Raw genomic sequence first — 12,672 nt, forward strand, 5'->3', positions numbered from 1 at the left:
CTGAGCTATCTCTATAGTTATGCTGCTATAGGCTTAGACTGCTGGAGGACATAGGGACCCTTATTTCATTATTTTCATCAAAACCTTTGTTTATAGATGTTGGAGCTTGGCCTGTTTTACTGTAAATGTAGACCTGTTTCCCTGAGTGTGACCAAATCTATGTGCTCTCTTTCATCCTCAGACATGGGAGCTTAGAGCTCATCTGCCTGGCTGTGTGTTTCCTGTACGGGGCTGCCTGTGGAGCTTGTTGGCTTGTTTACCCTTTATATTTCTGCTTTTTTTTCCATTGTCTCTTTAAACCGCAGTCAGCCTCAGTAGATGGCTGCTCACACTTAGCCTGGTTCTGCTGAAGGTTTTTTTCCTGTTGAAAGGGAGTTTTCCTCTCCACTGTCATTACAAGCATGCTTGGTGGGAGGGATTGCAATCGAATCAACTGGTTTTCCTTACATAGAAAAATTTGAATCAATCTGACTTTATGAAATGGATGAATTTTCTCTATAAAGTGTATTGAAATGACATGTGTTGTGAGCTAGCACTATATAAATAAATAAACTGAATTGAAAAATCTCAGTTCATAGTGAGAAACAGAAGCTGCCAGTAGAGCAATGTCTGCTGCTTCCTGTGAGCGACAAGAGGTAATATATCCGGTTTTCCTCTCCTTATTTAAAGTTTGTCCAGCATTTATATTGATCCCAATCAACCATCCACTGATCTGCTGTTCGTGGAGCCTTCAGCTCCCCTTAGATCCACATGGAGACTGAAACAGCCGTTCTCAGTTCATCTTAGGCACAGCACAGGTTTAGCTCATTTTTCAGCAGAGTTTGTGCAGCCCCCATAAACACAATATTTGACCACGTTTATGATCAAGAAACACAGCCTCAAACTTATAACAATGATGAAACAGTGCCGACTAATTGACCCCCCCTCCCCCCACGTGAGGTAAAAAGACTCGACTTAAAAAAAAGAAAGAAAAAAACTGTTTTAGAGACACTGCTAAAAAATGTCCATTTTATTGGTCAACTTTTCAAGTATGTTTATTAGACAGCTTAATTTCCAGTTTGTCCAAAATGTAAGCAATTTGCTCTTTATTAATGACCCGTGTCACCCGTCACAATCTGCTGACCTCTGCTTCTGTTGGCATACTCACTCCTGTATTGGAAAACTCCATCTCAGGTAACAGCAAGACACCACGTTCCTCTTATCCTCATCTCCAAAAACAGATCATTTGGAAGAGATTATTTCAAATCCATTCACAAAAGTCTGACCAGAACACCTTTCCTTACATGGTTTCAATGAGCTTTACATTGTCTGAAAGATCTTCTGACTTTTTTGCCGGTCCATCCATGAAGGTTAGGTTTAAAAAAAAATGAAGGGATGTATGGAAGTGGGTAACCTCTCTTCAGCCTTTATATCAACCAATGGCTTTAGTGCAAACAGAGCTGCTGTTTCTAAAAGAAGATAGCCTTGGCCACCATAGATTTCTGTTTTATTACATAAGTCTTTCTAACACCCCAGAGTACGATCTGCAAGGTTTGGGCAGACTTTCAGTGCAAATATAACTAGTTAGTGTCTATGATGGCTGATAAATATTGGATGAAGGGATGCATTTGGAGTTCACTTGAAATCTTTCCTTCATGCATATCAAAATAGATAACATGGAGGATATGGCAGCACATCCATTGCCTCCCCAGGAACAGAAAGATAAATATTTCATATTGCTTACACAACCTCCAGAAATAGCAAGCCGCAATAACTCAGTGGAGCTGCTATTATTCAACCACTAGAGACGAGCATGAAAGCAGCGTCGCTTTTGTCTCATGCAGAGCACTTAACGCTGTCACTTCACTATTATCACATCCGCTGAAGTATGCATCCTGCCAAACGGGGGGGGGACGAGTGGCTTTAATTAGCAAAGTTTACTTCTCTACGTTTACCCTGGCTTAGACTCGCTGTCTAATTTAAAACATGCGGACGTCCTTATTCCCTGTGATTCTAGGTCTGACCTACACTCCTATTCCTACCTTCAAGGTGAGACAGAGCTGTTTAAAAGAAGATGAGATAGAGCTGGATCAAAAGGCCTTGAGACCAAAAATAAAGAAAAAAATAATCTCCAATGAAACATTGTGTCACATTGCATTCAATGTTTTCAATATGCTGACATCCTAGGCTGGAGCTGCCAGGAAAGAATAAAGTCAAGTTCAAGTCCAGCACAACATCGGCCAAGTCACGTCCACAAAGATAAGGAAATACAAACAAGTACAAGTCAGGGAGGAAACAGCTCAACAAGAAAAGTCTAAATATACAATCCAAGCCACAGCGTGGGAAATCTCACTGTGGGAGTTGGTCCTTTTTTGTCAATGACTTTTTAAATTTCTATAGTAGTACTAGCTTTGGGTCCCATCCAGTTTATAGCTATGATGTCGTTTCACATCTTTTTTTACATTGTTCACTAATTTCCTCTTTGCTTTCTTTTCTACTCTGTTTCAGCCCATAGAGGTTTGTTGTTCTCTGGAAGGAACTTTCTTCAGGACGTGGCCTGAGCTGCGTTGACAGGCTGGTTCCCACGATCTCCTGCCCTTCCTCCAGAGTCACTGCTTGCTCACAGCTCTGGACAGGAAGACCACAGAGCGTGTGCTAATTCAGGCAATACTCTGCTGGGCTCCATTGTCTTAAACAAGAAATACGTGAAAGGCAGTGAGTTGGTCTTTTCTCATCAGTCTAAGTATTAAGATATATATATACATATATATATTCCAGGTTTTACAGGGTTACAACATAGAAACAACTGAAATTTTAAGTCTAGGGTCAGTATAAAAACAGCAGAGTCATGCCCCCAAAGTTTAGGATGCAAACATATACGAGTCATCTAAACAAGTCCACCTAAAAGCAGACTAAAAAATGTTTTAAAAAAAACTCACAATATACCTAGAATGTAATTAATAATAAATAAATAATCAAAATTTATTGATCTTTTACCTCTGCATTTAACCCATCCTCTTAAGGAGCAGTGGGCTGCCATTGTGCGGTGCCAGGAAGCAGTGTGGGGTTAAGGCTCTTGCTCAGGGACCCAGAGTGGAGGATGTGGGAATCGAACCGGGTACTTACAACCTTCTCAGAACACAAGCGCAGTGCTCTAACCACTAGGCCAACATTCCCCCAATTATGGTGCCTGCAGTACATTACATTACAGTAGATTATTGATGTTTATTTAATATAAAAGCCTACAGAAGACCTCGAGAACCTTTTATCTCATGGTCAGTGTGTAAGGAGTGAACATTAACGCATGATTGAAGGTGGTTGTGTCACAGTTGGGTGGAGGATTTTGAGGACCCAAATGCAGAGATCAGGAGGCAGAGATTTAATAAGGCAAAAATCCAAAGTACAAAAATACAAGGAACCAAAAAAACCCAGAAAATTACAGGGGAAACTCACTTGGGGAGCCACAGATGAGGAAGCAGCAAAACAACAACAAGGAACCTGCACTGAGTGACTGAAGAGATGGAGTATATGAGGGGAACCAAACAAAGGATGGGATAATGAGCTGAATAAAGAGCAGGTGTGAGTGGAACTAACTAGAAGGAAGTAAAGGGGAAAGGAAACAAGCACAAAGGGCCAACAGAGAGTAACTAAAGACTGCTTAAGTATAATGGAAAATAAACCAAAGATCAACAAAACAGAACAACTAATAACTGAAAACTATGAACTCAGTCCCAACATAGGAGAACCATAACAGGTTGGTAAGTTCTCAGTTTGACTGATGTGCCTTTCTACCACGGCACTCATTTTGTTTCCACTGCAACTTCCAGGTTTAGTTAACGTTTCAGACGGCCTTCTGTCACTGTGATTGTTGAATGTTTTTTTTATTCAGATCTTTAGGTCATTTTGGGGATTATCATATTGGGGCTGTTTGCTTAAATTGTACCTGGTGTTTTTCTAGTTAATTTATCTTGCTTGTTTCTTTATGGTTTTGTCTTTACTTTTTCAAGTCATTGGATAGGCTATTTTATGTTCTCCCTGTTTTATCAGTTCTTCCTTTAGTGGTCTCAATTTCTAGTCCTCGTGGGCAGGTTGCACCTTGTAGAGGCATCTCTGCTTCAACATACCTGACTTCACCATGTGAGCTAGCTGAGCCGTTTGACTCAGGTGTGTATAGCAAGGAACACATCCAATAGTTACAGGATACCAGAGTTTTGAGACCCATGCTTTAGCCAGAGGCATCAGATAATTGGTAGATTCCATTCACCTGTGTCTCAACTTTTTGCCTACTCTTTTCACCTGTTTTCTCCACTATTTAAGCATTTGGTTTGCCGCCTGTTTTTGTTGAGTACTTTGTAAAAATGTAATGTAGTGAATTAAATTAGAGCAGGACCAAACCCAAAAAAGAGACACAGATTAATTGGTCACACCTTAAAGCTGCGCATATATGGTGTCTTATTTATTTAAAAAGGGCCGCGAGCATAATAAACATACTCACATATATGTTAAACTACTTCTGCGCATGGTTTAACTACCACCTCGAAACAAAATCACATATGGGAGAAAATCACTCTCTGCGCATGCCAGCTCCTCCCACCACATCTTCTATCCAGCAGCTGCATCTCAAAAGTGTCTCTGCCCTCAGACTAATTTTGTCGTCACGCAAAGGAAAATGTGTTTTGACAGGTTGGGTGGAGACAAACCTCTTCTGTAAGCCTCCTCCTGATTGGGCCTTGCAGACATGATCCCACAGGAAGTAGTGTCAGGAAGCCTCTGACTGACAGCCCGTCATCCATAAATGAAGACAACGGTTGGAGGTGGGACAGTGGCGGAGGCTTCTCCAATGAAGGGTTATCCAAGATGGGGTCAGACAGGTCCAAGGTCGTTAGCAGGCAGAATCCAGCTAACAGTTAAAAAACAGATCAGCCAACAGATCAGAACAGAGGCAACCAGGTAATTGGAAACCCAGATAGCTGGAAAACACACTCAGCTGGAATAATCTGGCTCCGATGGCTGGAAACAGGTGGCTTAAATAGGAAGCAGGAGCAGGTGAATCTGATGAGTGACAATGAGCGCTGGGCGGAGCTAAGCAGATAGGATAAAAGTCCAAATCCAGCCATCAGTGCCAAGATCATGCGTACAGAGCATTTTCAGGAGCTGATACACTGAAATAAATGTCCATGTAACCAGGTATTAAAATCATCCAGCCAAATGGCCCTGTGGGATCTTATTAAGAGTAGATTCTGTTTGATTCATCTTAATTCATCTTTGTTTGTGAAGATTCCACTGAAAATCAATGCAATAATCTGCCACTGCAGTGAGACAATTGCTCTAGGTAAGACTTGTTTTGAGAAATACTGAAGTCGTACCTAGAACTGTTGTCTGGCTGCACTGATTTTCTCTGGAATCCTTTCAAAAGATTAGTAAACAAACAGAATCCGATCTTGCTTAGTATGTTGTGAAAGCTGTGTATGCGCCCTGATGCTCTATCTCTCCGGTTCTTTTCTCTAAAAAAAAGAGATCACTCGGGAAAAACTCTTTAAATAAAACTTCATAACTTATGTGTATTAAATAACCAGGAGACATGACAACAAGTTCTGATATAAATTATAATCTTACTCGGATCAGAGAAATTTCTTAGAATGTACAGAAGGCAGCTCCTCACCTCTTAGGAAGTGGCCCCAATTAACAGTTAAAAAAGCGTTTTATACATCTCCAGTCTGCCACATCATCTTGTTTTACATCATACACGATGGCAGATGATTAAACATCCATGGCTCCAGCCTTATCAAAATAGGACAACGCTCTCATTCCATTTCCAAACCTTTGCCACGTACAGAATAAAGATTATAACTGTATATCCAGACGGAGGAACTGTCCTAATTAGATTAAAACATCAGTTCTGACACGCAACAGGAAGCCAATACCAAGGTGTAATAAACTCACACATCTTCAGTGATAATTGTTCTAACAATGTCTCTAAACAAGGTGGGAAGTAATTTTACTGTAAATATATAAAACTGCAAGTCTTGGTGAAATGGACAGTTTTTTCTATGGAGTGATATTGGGGTCAATGAATCAGCCTGTTAACTTGTATCCTGGGATGAGGAAAATAGCCTAAGTGAATGGCCCAGTTATGCTGTGCGCACAGTGGGATTAGGAGTATTGATTAGGAGAGTGTGTGTGTGTCAGTGTTTGGTGGGAGGGGGCAAAAAGGGCAGGATGTGAACACTGGTGGATGATTCCTGTGATCCACGCTTCATGTTGTGATTCTCTCCAGTGTTGGTTTAATCTCCATGACAAAGCCGGTTCCAGTTACTATGCCAGATATGTCCGGATGGCCACGGCTTTTTCCCAGCAAGGCCAGTAGGTGAAGAATAACACAGTTTCACAGGACAATCCCCAGCCCCACAAACAGGAGCAAACCAAACAACAGAGGATTTAACCAAGAACAAGATTGTGCCAACTCCAGGGAATTCTTTCCATATTTCCATCCTGGTTGAGTCATTCGATGCTTCAGTGATTCTGAGCAAAACAAGGACTGTGGAGAAGGGAGCAGCCCTCTGCATCTCCTCCCAAATGGTTTTCATTTGGTAAACTCCTGGCAACCATTAGGGAAAATAAATGTGCTTTAAAAATACAGTTCTATGCAAATGAAACCAAACCTGTTTTTCATCACAACTTCCTTTTATTTGCAGTTATTGTCAAAGAGCAAAGCAAAGTAGTGCGTAAATGTGAAGTGGAATGTACATGATTTTACTTTTACAAAATAAAAGCAAAAAAATGTGGCTTGCATTTGGATTTGTCTGTCTGTTTAGCCATGTCCATCTCAGCGATGGCGTTCTGTTAACTGTTGTTTACGGTAATTATGTAACTCTGCTTTAAAGCTCCTCGCCGGGTTTGATGGGTTTGTTGGTTTTAAGGATTCTAGCTGTCATCTACCAAACCTTTAAGACCTTCACAAAACAGCTGGATTATTAATGAGATCCAGTTTCACACAGGTGGACGGAGCCTCCTTTAGTAACCATGACCCTTTTTTCCAATTTTTATAGAAACTGATGATTAAAAAATATTTGTTCTCTATCTAATAAGATCTGGTGATATCTGTGGCTTTAACTTGAATATAATGTAAACAATGTCGGGGTATAAATGCCTGTAGGAGCCTTTAGATGCTGTGGTTTAAGGGGCAGAGGAGGACAAGCTGTTTATTCAGTTTCCCTCCATTCTCTAATTAAAGCAAAACAGGAGGGGGAAACATAATTTATAGGAAGATTATCTCCCTAAATGATACACCAGTTAGAGGTTTTTTCTTGCTCCTCTGTAATTAGGCATCATACTAAACCACCTCTGAAATTAAAGAGGAATTTTCCAGAAACCTCCTGAGTCTGGATGTTTATCTGCAGAGAGCAACGAAAGTGTGACATCAATGCACGCATGCTCTGAACCGACCTTTTCAAGGCTGTTTTTTGTCTGAACTTTGATGCTGAAAGCTAGATAGTGTTTCTAGGGAAATACATCCCATCTTGAATTAAAATAAAAAGTGATTTTTGTTGGGGTTTTTTCAAGCTCTTCCACAGATATGGTTCATAAACTGGTAACAACTTGTGCATTGATTGCTGTATGAATGTGATTTTGATTTGATGCTTCCATTTTAATCTGTTCTCACAGTTTGTGTACCGACGTGTCTCATATGATTATTAATTATCCTTAACTGCATGTAAGCTCAGCCAATCCAACTTGGTTTCCTCTCCCATATTTCACTAAATCTGTCCTAAAGTGGTGATGATCTTTACAGGAATAAATGTGTTTCATCATGTATGTAAAACGTCTTTAAAAAAAAATTCAAGTTGTGATTTGCATAAAATTTAAAGCAGTACTGAGTAGTTTTGGAGTTGCACTGCTCTTTAGGAGCTTTTGTTGTAAACACTGTCAGACTCTCAGAAGCTTGAGACACATTTCATGACCAAATGTCTGAAGAGTCGGATGATGTACATTATCTGATGTATACTAGCGTACAATAAATTGTTGCCTTTGTGCAAGTCTGTGAAGTCCGCCTCTCGAGGAAACTGTTTTATATTTGCTCTCAAAGGATTCACCTTATCTTTTTTTATAGTGACACAAAAGAAAAATCCCTCTAAAGGGTCACTAATAGAGGTTAAGTTTAGCATCCTTGTTTTTGTTTGCCTTTCCAAGTTCACACTTCTACAAGCCCTCCTCCTGCTTTCCACTTCTGACAAAGGCTTTCTTTTAGCTGGTAAAGAGTCTAAGTCATCCAGGTTGTAGTCATTCCAAAAAAGTAAAAAAAAAAACAATCCACAGAACTTTGTTTACAAGTTCGAAGATGTTTCGCTTTCCATCCAGTAGGTTTTTCATTTGAAAATGTCTGAAATAGCTTTGAGTTTGAGGCTTTATATTGTAGAACAACAAAGTCTTGTTTTGTCTTAGAAAACATGCAAATTAAACCGGACTAACGGGTCCGTTGGAGGGGGTGGAATCAGATTTTAACTTTCAAATACCTACAATGCAGCAATTGAGTTGATTCCCTCCCACTATCATCGCAACCCCACCCCCTTACAGGAGAGCAGAAGACCTCACCTGTTCAGCCTGGCCAACAATTCCCTTTAACGACCCCCCTTTCAGAGACATAGACAGGTATGGGGCATTGCAGACTAACAGAAGAAATTGACCCCCATTCCAAAGGGGTGGACACATTCATGCGTTTCCATTTGCATGCTGAAATCAATGCTATTTTTTACATTTGAATTGAAAAAGCTTCCTAGATGGGGAGGAAAAATTCTTCCAACAAAGTCCAGTTGATTGTTTTTTTCCTTACTTGTTTAAGGGACACAAAATATAAAGGCTGTGTTTTGTGGCCTCTCTGGAATAAGCAGCCGCAAAAACATAAAGAAGCTGCATTCAGTCTGTCTGCACTATTAATTTAGAACAAACTCACAGAAATCTGAAGAACAGCCCAAAAACTAAACTCCTTTAAATCCAGGCTGAAGACCCAGCTGCTCAGAGCTGCCAGTCATTGGTCGTGAACACAAAGCTCTGGGTGAAAAGCTACCCAAAACAAACTATCACACATTGACCATGTTCCAATCCCTTACCAAAAGCAGGTATACTACAAGATCCCATCTTTGAGTATACTTTAGTATACAAAAGTATATTTATCAAATGGACCAAATTCAATAATGCAAGTAAGCTAGAAGTTTAACAAAAGATAAACTTTTTGGGATTAATTTGATCTACTTCAAGTTTACTTTGAAGTATACTTAACATTGTCTTTCAGTTAAACTTTTAGTTTACTTGCAATGAACTTACACATCTATTAGTAAAAGAAAATATCATTTTAAGTATGCTTAAGCTAGTCTAGAAATACAGTAATTTACTAACAATAAACCTCCGAGTCCATTTATAATTTTAAAAAGTACACTTTGTAGTGCTTTGAAATTATCTTTGACACGTTTGTTATGATGACACAATCGTGTTCTGCTGAATATAAAATGTTTTAAAGCAATTCTAACCACTCAGGACCTCTGATGTTCTGTTCTTTAAGAGACAAACTGGTCACCATATTGAAGGCGAAATAGAGCCTTAAATCCTGCAACTCTGAAAAGTTTGGATAAATTGGCTTTATCCTACATTAAGGTGGACACTGGAGATGGAAGTTTCTGCGAGGCATAAAGTGAGATTGGATAGTAGTCGGCTCAGTTTTCAGATGTGGATCCAGTCTGGAGGGACTCGGTGGACTTAGCCTGAAACAAGTCTGATTTGGTAGAGTTACAAGAATGGGGGGAAGGAGATGAGGTGCCAATAATTAGATTTATTAGCTGGAGTTTGTTTACATAAATGCAGTTTATTTAAGTATACAGTTATTATATCCCAATGGAAAAATGAGACAAAACTTCATGCAAAGTAATTTTTTGTCTTTTTTTAGATCAACCAATTATTTCTGCCTGATATAATGATAGCCCTCTAAACACGATTCAAAAACCAACAACAGATTAAAACAACCCAGAACAAGGAGGGGTAGCTATTTGATTGGTTTTATCCTACATTAAATTGGACACCGGAGAACAAATTTATTGGACTAAACGTGTCGAGGAAGATGGACATCCATGCTGCTTAAATACATCAGAGCTCCAACCACAGCTTGCTCTGGTGGAGCCGACAAAAAAAGGTGAGGAAACGTCTTCAAGAAGTCTGGTTCCTTCCAATGTAAGCTTGTTTTGGGCTCTGAAAGCATTCTCACTCATTTTAAGTTTACAACTACTATACTTTAAATCAATTTACATAAACTATTTTTTAGTATCATGTTAATCGGTTTGATGATTTGTATGATTTTGTGTGATAATTACTGTTTACTTGATTGATGTTTTAAATGATTTTACTGCACATTTGTTCTGATGTTAAGTGTCCTTGCAACTGAAATGTGAAATACAAATACACATGTACTCAAACATGTGCAGATGTGACAACGAATCCGACTTGATAGGATTTACTGGAAAAGTCTTGAAGAATCAGGAAGATTCAGACAATCACAGGAAGGAGCATCTAATGTGAATTTTTTCCCCAGATCATAAACATCCCTCAAGAGCTCAACACTCTGCCTTGGTTATAAGACTTTAAGACAATTTTGGCTTCAAACAAAAGTACAGACAATGAGCCACTAGTTTTATTTATGTAAATGCTCAACAACCACATTTGCGTCAAACAAACAAGGGCCAGAGATGGAGGTTGTAGTTCCGGTGTAAGAGCGCCCTCTGCTGAGAAGACTGAGAACTTAAAGATGTACCTCAGCTTATCAGCGTGGAGAGGCCTGCAGGAGAGATGCTCTGGGAAGGACAAAGTCTGAGGTGGGTAGAGTAAAAAAATTATACTTAAGTAAAAGTAGCACTACTTCATCATTTTACTCAACTAAAAATAAAAAGTAGCCTTTAAAGAAATGACTCAAGTAAGAGTTGATTAAAAAAAGGCGACTCGAGTGACTGATCTACTGCATAGCCATGATTGTTAGAAAAATGTTTATGTTATCATTTTATTTCAAGTTACAGGAATCTGATTGTTAAGTGTTCTAAATGAGGAGAGAAAATATTTCTCTCAGGGCCTGGTATTATCCAGCTATGGTGACTGATAACTTCTGACCCCTCCTGGTAACTTCTGACCACTCCTGTAATTCCTCTGAAGTCCAAAAATAAAAGCAGCAGAACAGAGAGGTTTGGATAGAGTTGATCACTGACTTTTCAAGGGGTCTCACCCTTGGTCTGTCCTCTCTCACACTTTTCTGCAGAAAAGTAAGGAATACTTGCTCGGTTTGGTTTTTATTTCTAGGACAATAAGTGGTTATGGTTATTAACCCTATCAATGATCATGTCAATGGATTAGATTTTTGAGTTATAAAATCAATATTTACAGTGTGTAGAATTGGTTCAATTACAGAATACTGTTTATTGTATTTTCACTAAACCTCCAGATGACCTCAGCAGAAAGAAAATAACATTCAACCATTAAACCTTGAGTTCCAAGAAGAAGAAAGTGTCTCTCTCAGTGGAGCATATTTGTTAAAAAAAAAAAAAAAAAGCTGATTTTTTTTACTAAGTGAAGCTACTCGCAATGGATGAGCTGAGCAGTGGAAAGTTATCATGTTTTTAGTCAAGGAAAAAATGTGATGACGTAAAACTACTCCTAAAGGTATTTTTTATTTAAATTACCCAAAGAAACATAACTGAGTAAATGTAACTAGTTATTGACCTCTGGACATAGTGCACCTGTAGACTTGGTATTTATTATACCTATTTATATTAACCAAGATAGCTCAGGCTTAAAGACCAACTATTTTGCTTAATCTTTTAACTTGAGCATTTAAACCTAAAGCATTTTATTCTATCTGAAACAAAAACCGAAATATAAATATGTTGCCTGGAAGTTGGTAAAGATTCTAAATAAATAATACAATCATATCATAAACCTGTATTTATAGAACTTTATGAAAATCCCCTATAATCACATTTGAACTTGATGAATTGGAAACAAAATACTGAATAAATGTTATAGTCAGATTGACTTAATAAGTTTTACTTTTTTTCATCAAACATCTGAGCTCATTGTGAAAAAAAGCTGATCCCAGGCTGTTCTCTACATCCTGTCTGGTCCTCGGTTTGGTTCTGATGTGTGTCAAAGCTGAACTCAAAGAAAAACGTACTTTTTGGTTGATGAAAGCTTGTTGAATTGTTCGATTGTGTGTAGCAGATCCCAGCCCATTTTATTTTACCACCTAAGAAATGAAATATTTCCATGAACCCCTTGCAATGCACTCACAGGCCACTAGGGGTACTAGTACCCCCGGTTGGGAATCACTGTAGCACAGTCTTGTATACACTTTGTAAATAAATGACAATACAAGTTGTCCAAGTCTACAGTTACCGTCAAACACTGTATATAGGATTTTTGATAATTGTGAGGAAACCATCTGGCTCCTTCACAATAAAAACACCAACAGACACATGCATGATGCTTCCAGCTGTAGTCTTAAACAAGTTTAACCTTAGAAATAGACTAAATGATGTTTTGTGATAGAAATATCTTCCTAAACTATTAGATTGTTTTCTTCTCACAACAGAAAACTGTTCATGACCACATTTACCTCTACATGACTGCATTCAGACAGAAGATAAACTTAAAAGCAGTCAAGTT

Source organism: Cyprinodon variegatus, unplaced genomic scaffold (genome assembly GCF_000732505.1).
Source record: "Cyprinodon variegatus isolate N-32 unplaced genomic scaffold, C_variegatus-1.0 Scaffold413, whole genome shotgun sequence".
In the NCBI taxonomy this organism is placed as follows: domain Eukaryota; kingdom Metazoa; phylum Chordata; class Actinopteri; order Cyprinodontiformes; family Cyprinodontidae; genus Cyprinodon; species Cyprinodon variegatus.